Raw genomic sequence first — 20304 nt, forward strand, 5'->3', positions numbered from 1 at the left:
ACACATGGATACCTTGGCACAACTACTAAAGAAGTAGAAGAAAAATAGACAGAAAGAAGTAGAAAGTTCTAAACTTTAATTAAAATGAATTTTTAGCAAAAGTGAAGTTATCTAAGAGTCTGTTGCTTTGCTTTAGACTGTAACTCTCTAAAAGCCACTACATATTTATAGTCTCCATTGCCTTGTTTACTCCTTATGGTATTCATAATGGACACCATTACCACAGTGCCTGAGCCACACAGAATCAGCCTCAGAGGGATACCATCTCATTCTACATACATGAATTGATGCATGAGCAAAGAGAATTTTTCACATTATCTAAAAGAGGTTCTGGAAGAGTTAATTCTGCACTGTCCAAAATCAAGCTCCCATCACAGGTGACAGAATATCCTTCCCCTGCTTAGCTATGCTCTCAGACAAAAGTAGCATTATACCTAAAATCAATACTAAACAAATAACCTGCTAGTACTCTAGCATTACAGGACTAGGGCATCTAACAACTTGAATTAGCATAAACAGTGATTGAGTCAGCTTTGCTATTATAGCCGCTTCCATCTTCTCAAGTTTCACTTGAATGAATGGGTTGAGAACCCAAGATGGCTCTAAAAAGAATCAGTGAGTTACAGTTGTCAGTACAGAACTGCCACCACAAATAGTGGCAAGTATGTGTTATCATATAAAAGGAGAACCTGATCTTCAGTAATAGTAAAAAGCACTTTCCAGCTATTGACTCATCACGGCACCAGAACTTCATGCCTATTCTTAGGAAAGAATTCAGAAATGCTGATGAATCTGTAAAATCTTTTACTTCAGCTGTAAAGCAATTAACTTCGTTTCCCTTTTGGTTAATTGAAGATAGACCAAATACTTGAGGGTAAGACCAAATAAGATCACTCCTTCCTTCCTTCCTTCCTTCCTTCCTTCCTTCCTTCCTTCCTTCCTTCCTTCCTTCCTTCCTTCCTTCCTTCCTTCCTGCCTGCCTGCCTGCCTGCCTGCCTGCCTGCCTGCCTGCCTGCCTGCCTGCCTGCCTGCCTGCCTCCCTGCCTCTCTGCCTCTTTTCCTGCCTTTTATAAGAAAATAGCATTCCAGTAACAAAGACATACAAACACTTGTGAATTCTGCTCTGATGTTTTACACACTGTGTAGTCTAACATAAATCAGGAATAAAATTGGACTACCAACAGTAAAGATTCATACCACACCTAATGGTCTGAGGACCTCAATTAATCTGGAGCACCTGGAAATCTCATGAGGCCAGCAGTCTCAGCCTGTATATATTCCATCTACAGTGATTATTTGGTACTCAGAAAGTACTTCAGAGTCACTTTAGAAAAATGGAATTATTTGGACTTTATAAAACCCATACGGATTGTTACAGAACACAATTAATATCTAGCAGACAGAAACTGAGGTATACTCTCCTAATCTGAGAACAGCTCTAGAAAAATATAAAATGTACCTTCACATTCCATCTCATTTCAGGATGTGTGAATGGCAAGCACACATGTACACATCCTTTAAACCCCAAGAGGGACTTTAAAAACTGCTTAAGTCTGCTTATAACATTCTTGATCAAAGAAGTTATACGTTCTTTATACGTTCTTCCCAGGGTGGTCCGGAAGAGAAGATAAGAGGTCGTCTTTTGAAATGTTCTATTCAAATAGTACCTTTGTTTCTAACGAATCTGGAAAAAGAGTCAGAGTTGAACTGAGAAAAAGAGGTGGATGTTAATTAACAGCATGAATTCTGTATATAAAGCAGTTTTTAGTAGGTCATCAAGTCAGTGAAGTTATGCGAGAATACATGAGCAAAGAACATAGTGTCATATATTTACTTACATCTTAAATACTTTTAAATAAATATATTATTATATTTGGGTGTAAGTTCTCTACATATTTCTGAGATCAGAACTTCCAAATGTTAGTAAAAGAAAAGGAAAAAGCAGCACATTTTTATAACTTGTGAGCAGCTTCACGTTCTTGATAAATATTAGTCAAATCAGAAGATCTGCACAACTTTTTAACTGGAGTTCTTCCTCTTCTTCATTAATTCAAGCATAATAATGTGGTCAGGAAATCAGCTTTTGACTCACACCCACATATACAACAGGCACATTAACTATACAAGGAACTGGCTGAAGAGTCATGCGCGCTAGGCCACAAGATCTTTCCTAAAAGACCACCCAAACTCTGGGTGTGAAGATGAGAGAGAACATGCAAAAATTGGTTATTTTTGAACTATCTTTTCTCATATAGAGTTATTAAACACTCTTAGGTAGACTGAGACATTTATCACACCCTGGAGCTGTACTTCCTGTCTTAGCCAACCCATAATCAATTCATTAGTCACTTACAGCATGCTCACTGTCATTATATTTAAACACCTCTTCATGTTTCTAACTCCTATCCTAGATTTCAGAGCTGCATTAGGCATGGTATGTATCTGTACAGAAGTAAACTCAAACGAAAGAATGAGGTCACTAAAAATTATGAAAGACTGTCACAGAGGTATTAATAATCTAGTTTTATTTATTTAGATGAATGCACTTGCATAAAGGTAAAATCAAAAGAACTTTTTTCTTATACATTGTATTTTATAAAGTAAAAATCAAACTTTTCAGACAATGCAATAGTAAAGATGTCATGGAACTGGTTGTTTAGACTAGTTTAAAGCTATATTACAGACTAGAAACATAGAAAGGCTTGCATTTTTTTTAGTAAGAGAGATAAAAGAGAATAAGAGACTAATTCAATAGGTAAGGAACTACAGCATTCCAAGGAAATATGACTCAATTACAGTCTGCCATTCGATGACTATTTCATTACCTGTACAAAAATGTAATTGCCTCACAGTTGGAAACAGAGAATACCTTTCTCCTAGAATATTCTATAACCAATGGAAGACAGATTTTACCATTAACAGCTGTATGTTAAAAGCAGGAAGTCTTTCCAATCAGGTTTCTCAATTCTTGAATTTGTGCCATAAAAATTAAACCAGTGTTCATAAACAATTTATAGATTTAATCTGGGGATGTGGATTCTGGTAGACACCAGGACACAGTAAAGTAAAACCTAAATTCCCCTTTTCCATGTTGCCCTAAGTCTTTTCTAATTTTTTTTTATTACATTCCAGCACAAATTTTTTAGTAAAGTTGATAATTTCACTCCACTCAGGCATTTCATAACAGACTTGCACCAAAAAAAAAGAAGCTTGCAGTTCTATTTAAAATTTACATTTGGGGATTCTGAGTCCTTTTTCTTATACTGTATGTATTAGACTGTTTTTCTGCTTCTGCCCTTCACTTACAATTTTTTTACCTTGCATCCATTGCCTCAAATAAAGTTCATGTATCTCTTGGGAGATGATGATTACTGAATTGTACATTAAGGATAAACAAACATTTTTAAAACTCTCCCAATATTTTTAGGTTTTGGAATTCATATTGAAGGATTCTCCTCCCTGGTCTCCTTGGAAATTGAAACTGATGGGTTGCATTTAGTGCTGGCAATTATTACATTCAAGAAATTTGTTCGAAATTTGGAGTACACTTTGAAGCTGAATGTGCCGTATGTTCATTTTTTCAGTAGAAAGTCTGTATTTTAGTTTTATATATCTAGTTTAGATCATGATATATTCAAAATGGTCTTTGTGAACACATGTAATAATGGGTATTTGTTTAACTATTCTGCATGTAAGTATAGGATGTAGAGCAACATATGAAAATAGAATACTGATGATTCTACCTCTCACAAATTATCATCATCAGAATCTCACAAAACTATGGATCTTTAGACTCCTTGTGATTTTAAAGAGGCCTTTTTGATATATCCACATTGTATTTTGAATTTGCACCTATCAAACATGGGAGCTGTATTTTTAGAATGGTATTTAATCTATAGAGCAATCTTCTGATCCATTAATGGAATAAATTCCTCTTCCTGATCACATTTGGAAAACAGTAAAGCAAAAGGAGTGAATACTTTCTTCCTGACTATTCTCAAAATTTTTATCAGATATCTGAAAAGTGTTACTCAGTGTCCAGTTGCAGTAGTCAAAAAAGTGATGGTCTCATGACACGTATGCTTGTAATCATATAAATAAAAATGTGGTTGAACAGAGTGCTACTGTTTTACAGCGGTGACTTTTAGAGACTTGAAATGAAAAGCAGCTCAAGAAAATTGCCATTTGTCCAAATGGTGGACAATGGTAATACATGACAAGTACTGCCCCCAAAAACAGAGCAGAATGTCTTTCTTTTTTTTTTGTCATGCCTCTTTGCTGCATGGTATATGGCTTCTCACTGTTATTTATTGACAAGAAAAAAGTTAAATAAAAAACACATCCTGCCTCCATTGAGAAATCCTTGCACCCTCAGCTATGTGTATTACTACATGATTAGAAACATGGGGAAATAATAGCATTAGGAATGTTATGCAAAAATAGTAATTTTTCTATTGCTTGCTTTTCATCTGTCATAATGATTTGCATTATGCCTATCATGACTGTATCACTCCTTATGCAATTTTTAAAAACATGAAATTCCAGAAAAGAGAGCAGCCAGTAAGGATGCTTTCTAGACGACTATTTTGCAGGTCACCACTGAGTGTAATACTAAGCCTGTGACACTATCTACTGGAAGCATAACTGAACTAAATGCCAGGTTCTCGATGATGATTTAAGTACTGGAACATGTATTGAAAATAGATTCTCACTTTGCTTTGTCAATAAAAGTTTTTGGAAAACCCACAAAAATTTAATCCAACTCATATGCCAATATTACAGGAAATGTGGAAGAACACTCTTCTCTTTCTATCCGATACATAATCTCCTTTATGGCAGCATCAACAATAAAATAGAAACACCAGATCCTATTTTTTTCTCTGTGAAGATATGCAGATTTCTACCTATCAAGGATACAGCTATAACTATGGGAAGTTTGCTCCATTCAGGTAGCTTGGCAATCACTCAATCATGTTTTAAGAATAAACTGGAAAACTGTTTTTCACTTGATACACATTTTGAATGTAAATTTATATTATTTCCAATTGTTAACTATACATCATATAACTAAGAGTACTAGCCTGGGCTAGAGTTTTTGAAATGTGTATACTCAAGAACATGGATGAAATTTGTCTTAGTTTTAAATGACAACACCAGTTCATAGGCTCTAACCAACATTTCTGATCATATTTATAATTTCTAAAATTTGCTTTTGTGTGTTTATTTGGATAAAGTTATACATTTTGTGTCCCATCGCATGGATGTATTTTCTGGCTCAGTATTCTGAAATAAAAACTGTGTCATGAAGAAGTTTAGTAAATATGCAAATTCACACATTTCATAGATTGCACTGGGGTCATAACATGGTTTTTTTCTCATTCTTCTGCTATATCAATTCTTTGTCTCCATCTTACACACATAAACACAATGAAGGAAAAACTGATGACTTCTCCAAGATGCTGTCCGCAAAATAGGTTCTTATCAAATACTGTTCCAAAGATCATTCTTAACAGCTATACAACATATTTCAACTAACAATCATTAAGACCAATCATGTTGCGCTCTATCTGCAACAATTAAAGATTGTTCACAGCAAGATTAATTATATACATTTCAACAAGATTTTTTAACGAAAAATTCTGCAAGTTTAAGGCTTTAAGTTTGACTAACATGTATTGCCCCCTCTCCTCCATTGTATCCCATCTTACCAAACAGACCATATCCACATTCTTCTTAACCTCCCTAAAAGCCTTCTTCCTCTATTTCTGTTCTCCCACTTTCAGTATAAGCAGAAACATATTCAGGACACAGATGGACAGACATAAAGCAGCCCTGAGGCTAAGTCTAGAGAACATACTGTCTCCTGCTGGTTTCACAGAATATTCCCAGACTATTAACATTTTTTATAGTAGTTGCCTAGGCATTCCCATGGGATATGGCCATCAAAAGGGAGTTCTTGGCAGTAAAATTCTGAGGCTAAAATGCGAGGCTGAAGGGGACACCTGGGCCAGCATTATAGGATGGTCACAGAACCTCAGTATCCTGTTGTCTACAATGCCCTCTCCTCCTAGCCACCATCTTTAGGGACAGCTTTTCCACCCAACTCCAATGAAATTATTCAAAACAGTATTCACTGAGAAGACCACATTGAATTTTTGAAATGAAAAGTGCAACAGTCAAGCTTCTTACAGGGTGAATATGTTCTGAAACATTATAATTTCTCTCATGATCCAACAATATCTAAACTATCTGGTTAAAAATGCACTATTATTTCATATATAATGTAATATCAAAATCTTTTTTCACTGGGGGAAGATTTTTTTCAAAATCACATAAATAGCACATGAATAGCAATGTTACTAAAATTAATGTTCCATGTGGATAGTGTTCTGCACTTTGTGGACTTGTGCTGAAGTCTTTTATAAACAATTTCACAAGCCTCTCTCCTTGCCCTTTGTACATATTTTGCTAACAGTTATTGATTGACAACTTAAAATAAATAGTGAAATTTAACTGGGCATAGTTTCCACAAGTGGCATGCATCCTATATCTATAGAAACAACCATAAATAATGTTGTTTCTAATTCTGTTCATTTACACCTTCTAATTCAGCTACCCTTATGCCACTTACAGCATGAGAAACAGGAGATGGTAATATTTAAAGTGAATTCTTGCACTGGTATTTGGTTAATAATTTTTATTGTAAACTTCATTTAATCAATTATTCAGTTGAAGAAACAAGAGTAAGATAAGACTTGTTAGATTTGAATCTAAGTTTCATATCAGCATTATAACCTGGGAAAAGGATGCAGAGGAGCTTTATGCCATCTGTTCAATTCTGTCCTTAATCTGTGGGCTGCATTATGGTTAGCTTAAATGAAGGAAGCAGATAGTGACTGACTTCCAGGACCAGCTGTACTGGCCAAGATCCCTGGAGCTCTCTTCACTTGAAATCTTGCAGGCTTCCAATATCGGGGAAGGTGCCAGAAGGCAGAAATAAGTACATCTACCCTGCTGGAGCAGGTAACTGCTAAAACACCTGTTCAGGGGATTACAAATGGGGCATAGTCTAGCAGACCTCACTGGTGTGATTACTGAATCCATATTGTGCCAGTATATTCCATACAGTATTAAAATAATTCTCTGACAATTTGTCCAGAACCTTTCCAAGTCAGATAACGTAAGTGTACGCTTTCCTAGGACATATCTCTGCAATCTAAATGTATTTAGCTGTTAAAAACAAAACAAAAAAAACCAAAAAACCAAAACCAAAAACAAAACAAAGCAAAAAAAACCCCAAAAACAAACAAACAAAAAAAACCCAAACCAAACCCAAAACCAAAACCATCAATCCTCCCCCCCCCCCAAAAAAAAAAAAAAGAAATACTGGGTGGGGCTCTGTTTGACAGTATTTCAGAGTATCAGTCCTACACTTGAAATGACACAAAAATGCTTTTTGCTATGCTTCCCTCTATTTTTCTTCCACATTTGCTTTCTCTTCACAATGCAAGTTGCAATGTAACTATTTCAGAAAAGTCTATCAATAGCATGTTAGCTTTGCTGGCAGAATAACAGGTGTCATTTGCACACTTTGAAACACTTTAAAGATGCAAGGAAGTTTAAAGGATTGGCTCCTATGTGATTTTTCTTGGGTTAAATAAATGACTGATCTCAAAAAGATCTCTTTGCACTTTAAAACTACTGGAAGAAAAATGTTACATTACAGGGTTGATGGCAAAACATAATCCTAAAACATGCATTTTTTTAAATGTTCTAAAATCAAATACTAATTCTCATTACTGAGATTTACATATATAGATTTAACTCTCTGAATTCAGTCAGAATTTTTCTGTAAGTAGGCCCTTTAATTTATCATATGTGCATTGAGAAGAAGATACAAATATTTGTTACTCATATTAACTGTTAAATTTTGATTTTTAATTGCAAACTGACTGTATTTCTCCTTAAAACTTCTTGAACAGAATAAGTGCCAAGGAATTGGAAATGTCCAATTTCACTGTTTTTCTTAAAAAATCTTAGAATAACAGGCTTTATTTCCATTTCAATTTTCACTAAATTGATCTCATACTGTACATAAAACTGTGGCATTAATTATGTAAGAGTATTCTCAGTTTTGGCTGCTTGTCATTGTAAGAGCATACCTGACAGATCCAATATACAGCTGAGGCCCACAGGTTTTGTTTTGTCACACTGATGCTACATAACTTTTTGAAAATTAAACTCTTCCATAAAATAAAAGGTAAAAAATTCTACTGTTGTATGGTAGAGCTGAATGTGGGGGTTTTTTTGAGGCATTCAGGGCTTATATGACCAGACTGCAGTTGTAAGAAAAGGACACTGTCTTTACCACTTCAATATTTTATAAACTCGCACATGAACTCCATTTCTGAAGTACTGATCATCCATCTACAACTAAAAAAGTAAGGTGCACATTCTGTGAATTTGAAAACTGTCTTAATAGAGTTTTCTTGCTCATACAAAAGTAAAATAATCAGGAAGAGCTACAAAATATGATCACTATTCTTTGAGGACTGTTGTGAGTGAGCATGTTGCAGACCATTGTTTTTCATCTTATTTGGCTGTGAGGTCCCTTAGGATATTTCAAATAACTGCATTTATTGCCTATTTTGAGGGCTTACTTTTCAAAGCACCATGCTAGCAATTTTTTTTTTTTTAATTCCTGTTTGAACCTCATAATACGTTGTTGAGAAGTTTTTTAGTGCACATAGGAAACAAAAGGAGAAAAAGAAAATGTCTTCTATATAACTTAAACTTTTCTAAACACAGCTAAGCAAAGCTGTAGTGAAAGAAAATAGAAATGCACTTTCAGTATCCATTAAAATGAGATATCTGATATTATGTGAGTTTCCTGTCTGATTAAAATAACACACACTAAATTAAATACATAAATATTAATTTTATGCACAACATAAGATGAAGAAAATGAAAGAACAATATTTACATTTATGGTTGACTCATTACTGTTTTATTATGTGAAACACTAGGAGGCATCAGTTGGGTAAAAAAAAGAGTTCTTTTGAAATATTATATGAAATTATCATAGCAGTTATCAGCTTTCTACTTTCATACTTGTAAATGTTAAAAGCTGTACCTTATAACTAAATTATGCAAATAAGAAAAATTCTATTCTCACTGATAAATGACATATTTAATAATATAGGGACAGCACTTAATTTCTTGGCTATTTTCAAATCAGACTACACACATGCAACACAAATAATAGTTTTACAACATATTACATTTTGAAAAATAACAGAAGAAACTAAGATTGCTTAGTTGTTGTTCAATATTATGGTTTTTGATAAATCTGCAAAGCCCTGACACATTTTAGGTACCCTCCTCTGCTTGTAAGCTTCTAATATGGTTAAGTACAGTGAATTTAGTATAGTCTTAGGCACTTTTTAGAGCCTAGGCAATTTTAATGTGATTACAGGATAATATCTTAACAAATATCTTTTAAAAAAAGTCTGAGAACAATAATCTACCACATTTTAATTGCATTTCCCCAAAGTAGTATACTAAAAAGTTTTTATAGAATTTGTGTAACAATGCTACAAGTGTCTGTACTTTCACTCTAAAGTCAAACAAATTCCAGTAATGTCAAAATTGAGATTTCCTTGCTTCAAATTGCATTTTACAATGACTAAGCAACAGAGTTATAGTTGTCTCACACAATAATCACTTAAAATTGAAGTGTGTCTTGCTATGCTGCAGCAATCAGCTTTTATCACTGCCCAATCAAAATGACACGTGAATTGCCTTATCCTTCTTTTGTAAGGCACATAAGACTTTGTTGTCACTGTTGGTTTTGTGAATCGCCCCTATAAGCTGGTCTGATTTCCGAAAGATGACAGATCTCAGTGAATAGACAACCTCTACTGCACTGCAGTCAATGAGACAGTGACATTAAAGTGGAGGGCTGAAGATATGGGCTTTTAATCACCTGTCCACATGTATCATTGATCACCAGTTCAAAGAAAATGACCTTAAAGCTGGTCAGAGGACTCAAGTAATTACTTCTAAAAATAGTTTAAAAATTCAATTTTTTAATTTTTCAATTGCACCATCAGTTTGCTGACCAAAGTTCTTCTGAATTAATTTTGCTTCTGAACCAGAATCCAAAATTTTAATTTCATCCTTTTCAAATATCAGAATTCTAACTCTGCTGTTATGCTTGAAGTTTTTTAGCTTTCAGGATTAAACATATATTTTTAAAATATTTTGTATCTAAGTCATTACAGAGCCTAAATGAGGATAGAGCAAATCTCTCTGCTGATATCAAATAGCAAAATTAAAAAACTTAAAATGTGTAACAAATGTAAGTGTTTTAGTTATTATTCAGGATGCTGAAGCAAGGACTATAAACTTCTTGAAATTACATAGCAGCTAATGGAGATTCATCTCCATCATCAGTGTTCAAAAAAATACCAATACACCTTACTTGGTTTTTGGAAAAATTATCATGCACATGTGAGTAATTATATCAAACAGGCAAAAGTGTACCCTAATGTATCAAACACCAAACACTTTTTCTTTCAAAAACCTAGTAACAATTAATGACTTGATCCTTAATCAAATGTAGAAATAACTTTAGCTGTCTCTGAAGATGAAATTAATTACCTTGGTCAACAGTAAAGTAACCTGTTATAGAGAAAAGTAAAATTAAAAGAAATTAAGTTGGCAAAAGTATTCTATTCACAACTCCTGCTCAGTTCCTAAGTTTCTATATAATTACTTTAATCTACTGAATAATGAGTTACCGAAATACTCCCGAGGCAAACTTTTGTGAAAAGCCTCAGGAATCTTGATTTCTCTTTGTCTGTAACATCATAGGTGTGGTTTTTTTTTTTTTTTTAATAACCATTTAAGAAAGGTATGTCTGGTTTTGAATATACATGTTGCAGGTAGATGAAATGTTTAAAAAAATGAAAAAATCTTGATCCAATATTGGAATAAAATTCACAGTAAGAAAGTATTTGAATGAACTTTCTTATTATGGTCCAAAATTAGAAGCTCGGGAACATGACTGTAAAATACTTATTTAATCTCCCACACTATTCATCATTTAGTACCAATTTTAATAAGGCTATTAAACTTAAATTTCCTCTTTTTTTGGTCAAATAATCTTAAGAGGAAGCAGACAGTATCTGATTCCTGCATTCTTTTACAGGACATTGAAAGTGACATTCTTTACATCTCTGTCCTGTGAAAGCTTTGGGACAGGCAAGAGGTTTAGTCTCTTTGGGTCCTGATCCTGTAAATTGTTTTCCCTGTGACTTGTTCATTTTCTCAGCAAGAAGTAGTCTCAGCATTGGCAGCGGGACTAGTTGTGTAAAAACTCCTACTATGAAAGAACCTTTCCATGTCCAGGTCCCAGAACCATCTCCTCATACTGTGTAGAGCATATTAGTACAAATATGTATGAACAACAAGTTTTTCAGATAAAAGTATATGTACAACCAGGAACAGAGACACCTGGAATTAAGGGCCATTGTCTTACGTTGGTCTTCAAGAAATCTTTCTATTACTTTCAAAAGGACATAAGTGTGGGCAGATAATTCAGTGTAGGCTCATTATGACTTATGTACTCATTAATACAGAAAGAATAATATAATGGATATTTTAAGAAAAATAATATTGTAAGAAAGTTTTGCGAGTTTTGGACTTAAAGTAAGGTACTTGAAATCCTGTTATAAATACAGTTCACAATATAACAAATCCCCAGAGAAACCATATAACTTATCATTTGAACCGAAAATTAGTATGTATGCAATGCAGATGGGCTGGAGTACTGGTTCACAGGTGATAGTATTTCCATGCCCTGCCAAGCCTCTAGGGATTAGTTATTATATTCCATATAAATAGCTTTACTCTTCAAACAATAACCAGGAAAGTGCCAATGAAAGAAATCCAATCTTCTAAATAAGAAGTTGCTTCTGAAATAATTTTTTATCGTTCATTTTATAGTTATTTTAAAGTAAAGATGAAACTAGGCCATTAGCCATTAAGGTGATTGTCAGATATATGCAAGGAAAATTTTGTGTCAAAGCTATTCTTTTCTGATCACCAGCAAAGTACTGGTAAAGTGCTTTTCTCTGTTTAATTCTCTTAAACATTTGGTCTTAAATTGTATATTACAGTATTTATTAAAGTATGTAGTTATTTGGTAATAATAATCATTACAAACAATAAAGAAAATAGAACTTTTCTATAAAATGCTTAGATACCCACTATGATTAAATTTTGGTTTGTACCATGCTGCATATTATTACTATTATTATTATTATTATTATTATTATTATTATTATTATTATTATTATTATTATTATTATTTTGGAAGGGGGATGATTAGCTTGTTTTTATACTTGTTTTGTTTTACAGGCTGACAGAAGGTCACACTAAGTTTTATGGGAAATAATAAGTATTATAATTACATAATGCAACAATATTACAAGTCTCTCATTCACATTAAACTGTATTTCAGCTTGTAAGTGATTGTACTGCAATTACGCTAGCTAGTTCTGTAATTCTGATTAGCTCTACTGCTTTGTGTTAAAAAATTAAAAGATTACTCAAAGTACTGTGCAAAGACCAAAGCACACTGTTCCAGAAGTGGTTTGCAGACCATTACTTAAGTTCCCACAAAAATGCAAGGGGTCTTTCCATCTGAAATGTAAGTAATTCAGATGCAAGATGCACAAAGTTGAACACTTGCAAGCATGCACTACCTAAACTCAAGACTGAAGAGACTGCAATCCAACGAAGTTTAAGAGCATTTCACTGAAACTGGATTGTTTCCTTAGTTTGATAAATCAGAGTGCAAGCACTACAAGGTCATAGCTTTTAAATCAACTAAGAACCATCTAAAACAAAAAGCTTCCAATACTTCATAACATCAAGCATATAAATTATGTAAACTAACTTCATCAAAGTTTAAACACTTATGACAGAGACAAGTCTGCAATAATTTATGAGAGATTTAACTGCTACTTTTTTAACAAATTACTTTAAGCAACTGCACAATCGCACACTATATGTCTGCAAGCAACCTCAATCCCAGTTCACATAAAATGACATACATTCTTCAAACGCGATAGGAAACGCACCTAGGGCTTTTGTACCATGTCCACTGTACTTTATTCCGATGCTGTATTTCACATGTACTTACATTGTAAACAGTAAGCCGTTTGGCTGATCAGACTAGTCCTTCAGATATTTTCTTTTCATAAGAAAAAGAAAAAAATCCCTTTACTTCTTCCAGTCTTAAATATTCAGCACCTAGTTCAACATGCAGCCGCCTTGAATCACACACACAACCTTCAAAGTCAATCCAATAAGCAGCCAGAAGATGCCTGGGGTGTGTGTGTGTGTGTGTGTGTGTATGTGTGTGTGTATGGTGCGCGTGTGTGCAGCGTGGAGGAGGAGAAAGTGGCTGAGCGGCTGGTCGGATTAAAAGTAACCGGACTCGTCCTGAGATCGTCCAGGAAGGAAGTGACAGCAGGCGAATGGGAAAAGACGAATAGCTCACAGCCTTTGTAAAATCGCGAAGGGGAAGAGGGAGGCGAGAAAGGGATTCAAACTACACGGCTGATGAGGTGTCCTTTTCTGCTTCTCTCTCTTCGTCCCTTTTCTTCTCTTTCTCCGTGTCTCTATTTCTCTACCTCTCCCACAATCCCAAACGAATGACTCTCCTCCCGAACTGGAGAAATAATCAGTTTCATTTTTGCAAAAAAGGGGCGGGATCAGATCCCGAAAGCGTTTTAATAAAACAAACATAGAGCAGCAGCAGCAGCGGCAGCAGCTCCTTGCCCCTCTAGACTAAACTAGATTGATAAATTGCTCCACTACACTACTTTAATTATGTATATGGTATGCAGAATAAATCACCGAGCATCAGCACCTCAATCAAGCACTTTTTAAATGATAATTGCATCTTGGGTGAATCAATCTTTCCATTCCTGACATTTTGCTAATTTTAGTTTTACGGTGGGGGTAATGGCATATGCCACACGCAAATCTAATGACATCCTTTATTATACAAAGCGAAGACAAGGCGGCGAGCCGGTGCGTGTTTTCCCCCTCCTGGCGAGGTACCACAGCGTGCGGAGGGAAGCAGGAGGGCTGCGGACCTGGGAGGCGCGCACCGCCCGCGGCAGCGCATCTGCGGCCGGTCACGGCCCGGCTGCGGGGCAGTGACCGAGCCCGCCCGCACCCGGGGACCTGCGGAGTCCAGGGTTCGGAATGTCTCTGTGTGTTGCATCCTCGGCAGCCCCGAGGCGGCACCTCAGGAGCGGCTTCGCCTCCGGCGGGGAGGGGCGGGCGCCGAGAGGAGGCAGCCGGCCCACGGCCGCCGGCGCAGCCCAGAGGGCGTCGACCCCCGCGCAGCCGCCGGAGCGCAGCAGGGCTGCGGTCCTCCGGCACTCGCCCCCGCCCCCCGAGACCTCCTGCCCAGCCCCTCGCACCTTGGCTGGGCTCCCCCTCCCGAGCCCTGGGCCTGCTGAGCAGCCCAACTTTCCCAACTCATCCGGCTCCGCGTCCCGCGACACGGGGAGCGGCCCCGGCGCGGCAGTGCTCTCCCCGCAGTGAGCGGCGGCCGGATCCGGGCCCGCTCGCCTTCTCGGGCACGTCCCGGCCACGGGCGGCTGCCGGAGACGGTCTCATGTCAGACTTACCCGCAGAAATGCAGCACTGAAAGCACGCTGTGTGTGGACAAGGCTTTATATTTTTTTTAATAGGTTCAGTTGCCTCTAAAACTGGACTGAAAGGACTGCACTGTGAGTTTGAATCCAGATTAAGCACATGCAGTGATTTGTGAGTAAAACTGGATCATACTTCTTAAATTTTTATGCAAATAACCAACTTTTATGATCCTTTGGGAGGAGCAGGGGAGTTTGTAAAGGCACAGAGTATTATTTTTATGACAGATTAAGGTACTGGAAATAGGAACAGTGCACGTGATAAAACCAAACGACTGAATTCAAAACCAGTGATAAATATATATTTGGGTTATTTTAATATAAGTCCTTGGTCTCACAGTCTTTTCCCCTAGAAACATCTCATTGGGCCACTGACCTACTTCCAAAGTACTTGACAGTGAATAAATACCTTTTCAGTTCAACTGTACTCTTTAAAACGTGAATGCTCAAAGCACAGTCATAGCAAAACAAAGCTCAGATAGTTCTAACAAGTACCCTGCAATTGGTCGAAATGCAAATCCCTAGAGAATACTGCGGGTCTCATCCACGTCCTGGTCTGTCTGGGTGAAGAGTGCACGACTCTCCATGCAGTGACACGCTACAAATGTACCCACAGTAATAATGACAGTGATACTGATGTGCCCAGAGCCACCAGGCAATCAGATACAAGCCAAGCACATTGTACACGGTGGGGAGAGGCACACATGCACGGCAGTGGCAGCAGAGCCTGAAAAGCATTGGGAAAGAAATACTTCTCAGCCTCAGGTCTGCCATGAAGGACTACAACAAAGAAATACAGAACAGTTACACGGGTTGTACCCTTGCTATGCCTCTTCTGCAGACAATTTTGATCTCCCAGCGTGGCACCCAACTATCCAGTAATATTTGTATATTCTTAGTGGCAAAAATAGAAAATTATGTTAAGACTTGGCACTTTTGTGCTCTAATTGAAAATGACTGACGTCATGCTTTATTTTATGCAGGATGTGTAAGTTTCCTGGTGTCTGGTTAGTTGGTAACACAGCCTTTCAACTAGCAAGACAGAAAGTGTGCACTGTCATATTTTGAAAGTAATTACTACTGTAAGCAAATATTTTAGAAAATAAAAGTATACATCAGTTTAGAACTTCAACTACCCCTCCATGTGGGCACTTGTGGTCTAATCTTTTTATAGTTGTGACCTTCACATACTGGAGCTACTTAAAACCATGCCAAGTTTTTGTCATGAGTACAGTTAACCAAATCCATGTAAAGGACATCTTGATTTTTAAAACAGGATTCAGATGCTAGATGGACAAACAGATATAAAGGGGAGGGATCAGGATTTGTCACTCCTTTCAGGGTTAGACAAGGCATGAATTTATGCAGCATAATTTGAAGTGTTTAGGTGTTTTTGTTTCGCTCTCTTTGGATTTGATTTAAAAATCTGAAATAATTTCAAACAGTAAAAAGCCTTTGTTCTGATGTTTGTACATGTACTGACTTTCCACAAATGCACCCTTTTCACATTTCTGGCACAAGACTCAAATCTATGCTTTTCAGCAGTCCACAGTCCATGTGTAGATCTGCTGACAGTTTTTTTTTTCATGCAGTGTCTTAAACTATGAGACATCAGTCAAAATGTAATAATTATAAAATCAGATCTCCAAAGATTTATTAAAGAGTGTATCCAAGTATCTCTTTCCATTACAAGTGTGATTACCTCAAGGTAACATTTCCTTTGAAGATGATTATCAAAGTCCATTTTTGTTCTTTTGTGGATGCAGAACATATTTTTCCCTTAGGACAAAGGAGATTGCCAGCTTAAATCCTTTAATGGTGTTTAAACTGAAAAGCAGTGAGGTTACTATGAAACGATCCACCTCCTTTGCATCTTAACCCTGGGCTAGCTTGGTTTCTATTTTCTGTTTAAAGTTCTGCTCAAACCCATTCCACTCTACACCTCGCTTTCTTCCACCACCTCCCTATTTGTAAGAGCAACACAGTATAACTCTTCTTCCCATGTCTGGCTGCTTTTAAACTTGGCCCACGCTGGGTGCAGCTCTTGAAGAGAGCTTTATGAAATTATTTTAAAGTGAGCTGGGGCGGTTGCCACAGCAACCCACCCTGAGAGAAATCGAGGCTATAGATTAATCTACCCCACAAGATTATCCAACAGTACTGTATTTGATCTTCATTCATTCAGAATATTCCCTCAAACCATATGCTTTTGTAATGAACAAAAAGATATAAACTCAGATAATTTCAAAGATAACAGGGTATGTATTCCAGGAGCACAAATTAATTGCTTTGTAAATGAGATGACATGTACATGATTCTTTGCAAAATCGTTTAATTGCAAAAATATATATCTGCAAGGTATGCACAGTTGACATATTAACTTTAAATAAAATGGTATGCCATTACTAAAATGGTGTTATCACCACACACATCATGCAACGATTACAGAAAGCCTTTGTCACAGGTGTACCTGTAAGTATATAACACAGTAGAGTTTTGCTCTCCAGGTTTTTGCTTTGAACAAAAATCTAAAAATAATAAATAGTACTTGGTGATATTAAAAGTAAAAAATATTAAATACTTACCACATACACCCTCTTTATTGTCAAAATCATCCGCCTCCAATGCTTTACTTAATCTTTCCCATGGAAGTTACTTCACAGTTTACAGTTCTTGTTCGGCACCTTGGATGTTTAAAAGCACAAAAGTAGCATATTATTAAAATGCAAACCTTCAATATATTTTAGGAGATTAATGAAGTAATTTCTATAAAAAGAATATGAATCTTTACTGATGTGCACTTTGGCCTATCTTACTTGTAAGTAGTTTGATGTTTTTGAAGTTATAAACTCCATCTAAATCCTACCTTAGGGATGCTACACTATCAGTAAAAATTACAATAGTATTGATTGCAGGCTGTACTTATCCTCCAATTGGTATTTATGCTTTGAACATGCATTTCGGAAAACACAGCTATCTCGTTGTTTAATAAATGCCTGTTTAAATGGCCAGGGTGAATTATAAAGTAGTAAAGCTTGGCATATTAATTTTCTTCCTTCTATCAAGAGCAGGTATGTGTGGTGTCAACACCAGACACGGATGTCCTTGGGTCTGCTTTGAGAAAGGCAACACCAGGTAACTCCAGTGGAAGTTTTTTAAACCCATATATTCCTTTTTTCTCTGCACCTGTACTTGTCCAGAGGGGGTCCCAACTAGAACGACTTGGTCTTGAGGGGCGACCTTTCTGCCCTCTGCCCCAGCCCCTCGCATCTCCACATATCATTATCCCGGGCTTCTCATCATTTACTTATTGACCCACTATTATTGCTATGTCGTGGGGTGGCCCTCAGGGTGCGGCGGTCGGAAGTCATTGCAGGAGGAGTAGGTACGACACCGGTCCCCGGCCTCGTCTCTTCCGGCCCCGCGGATCTGGCGGCGCCAGGCGGGGCAGCGAGGGCCGGGGGGTCCCGGGTCGCGCCGGCGCTGCCGGTGCCGCGGCCGCCGCCCTTTCGTCGTCCCCGATCCGACGGGGCGCTCCGGGGGCGGTGTAGGGCCGGCCGGGCGCCGACTGACGCCAGAGCGGGTGGTCCCGGCGAGGGCGGGCGACGGGAGCGGTGGCTGTTGTACTTGCGGCCATGGCTGTGTGGGACGGGCCGGGAATAGCGAAGGGTTGGGAAGTCCTGATCAAAGGCCGACTCTGGGGAGTCTGGAAGCAGAATCTTGCCCCGCGTCCCCCGGCAGAACTGCCCTCATCGGGCCCCTCCAGAGGCTGTTGAGGGCCTTTACCCACGGCTCCGACCATTGGAATAAGTGGGTGTCGCTACTGCGGGAGGCCGAAGCACAGCTCTGCGGTGCCAGCGGAACGCGGGGTGCCCATCCTGCCGGCCCGGGGCCAGGCTGGAGCAGGGGCTTCTGCCCGCCAGCCGCGGGAGGATAGGTGGGGGGTGGTCGGAGCGGGGATCCCGGAGCTTCAGATAGGTCTGGAATGCCCCAACACGTAGGGCCAAGCCTGGTAAGCTCCAGCAGCACATGGCAGTCCTGGGAAAGGACAAAAGGACACATGGGTGTCCAGCCGGCTGGTGTTGAAGCCGTGGAGTGAGTGAGGTTAGATGGAGGGCTTGAAGTTCGACTAATATTGGACATTAGCTGTTAATTTCCAGCCTTTTGGAAAGATGTTTTTTCCAATTCCCCTCTCCCCCTACACTGCCTTTTTTTTTTTTTTTTTTTTTTTTGTATTCTACTCTGCTATTTTCAAGGGCCGTTGCAGGGAAGAAATTGATTTTAGAGGGAAAAAGGCCAAATGTGTTAAGTCAACAATGAAAAGCGGGTTAGTTTGTTTTGCTAAACTGATCCTGTTCTAGTAATCTGAAATGTTTCATTGTTACTAACGGCAGTTTCTGAAACTGGAGTTTGCAAGTTGCTATTGTCCTTTACATGTCTCATAAAGAACTACCCAAAGATTTTTTCCCAAGACTTTTTTTAATTGTAATTTTTTTAAGAACTGTTTTCTGACTAGAGATAGGAGATAACTTTTTCATAGACAAATCAATTTTCTTTCAAAGATTAGACATTACTGAATTTGTCCTAAAGAGTGTAAAATAGTATTTATCACTTTGTGAATGACAACACAGACTGATATTAGAATTAAATCTGTGATTTTATCTTGTGATAACCACTCTTGCCACACATGCATTTTAGAAATAAGTAATTCTTAAGGTATGTATCGGGTTGTTTTTTTTTTTTTTTTTTTTTTTTTTTTTGTTTTTTTTTTTTTTTTTTTTTTTGTTTTTGTTTTTTTTCCAAAATGAGAGTGACATGCCATCTGAAGGAAGGTGATAACTATGGAAATCCTGAATCTCCTGCTTGGTGCAGAGCATGGATGCTGTGGAGCTTATATGGTGTGTTCAAAGTCCCCTGAAGTCTGTTGCTATCCGTTGTACTCTGACAGGCTGAGATGAGATACTAAAATGGAAGCTCAGCCCTGTGTCACTGGCCACCCAGATCCAGCTTCTGCTTCAAAATTAATCTTTGGGTATGCTCTAACTTCAGTTCCTGTACTAGCCACTATCTCTTTGTAAGTCATTCCGAAGTACTTATCATGGTATGACAATATTCCAGCAAATGTAAAAGTTTATGTATACACATATGCATTTTAGGGGCTTAACTCTTGTAGGCCATGATCTTACTTAAGGGTAATAGAGGAAGAATTTAACCTACCAACTTCTCCCTTGCTGAGGCTTAAGGACTCCAAAAATGTGAGTCTAGATTTGCCTGAAAGAAATGCATCAAGGATTTTGAAGTTTTTCAGTGCTAATAAGAAATTGGCAAGCAAAACTTTAGTCTCAGACAAACTCAAATCTCAGTAACTAGTTTTGATTCTATGTCCCTTCCCCAGTCTCTTCTGACATAAAATTAATTAGGTAAAATTTCAAGCTAAATGGGCTTTTTTTTCCTATGCTAAAAGTACAAAAAATAGATCAAATATGAGCTTAGAGTGGAAATTTGGAATCAATTCCCCATCTTAATAGGGTTTAACTACAGGAATGTATTTGAAGAATAATTTTGG

General features: G+C 37.5%; 1 protein-coding gene across 12 annotated transcripts in view; it reads right to left on the bottom strand.

Moving 5' to 3' along the window:
* Nucleotides 1-20304, bottom strand: part of MEF2C (myocyte enhancer factor 2C) — a 133337-nt gene that overhangs the window by 105848 nt on the left and 7185 nt on the right. For 6 of the 12 annotated variants that reach the window (XM_066181273.1, XM_066181265.1, XM_066181272.1 and 3 more), the window contains exon 2: nt 17324-17422. The gene's annotated coding sequence lies outside the window, so the exon portion shown is untranslated. Of the gene's footprint in view, nt 1-1459; nt 1556-13148; nt 13750-14714; nt 14813-17323; nt 17423-20304 lie in introns of those variants that run through there. The other 6 variants (XM_066181266.1, XM_066181264.1, XM_066181270.1 and 3 more) reach the window with 5 other exon arrangements.

The sequence above is a fragment of the Chamaea fasciata genome, unplaced genomic scaffold (assembly GCF_029207755.1).
Source record: "Chamaea fasciata isolate MVZ Bird 193981 ecotype frontalis unplaced genomic scaffold, bChaFas1.0.hap1 SCAF_4, whole genome shotgun sequence".
NCBI classification, from domain to species: domain Eukaryota; kingdom Metazoa; phylum Chordata; class Aves; order Passeriformes; family Sylviidae; genus Chamaea; species Chamaea fasciata.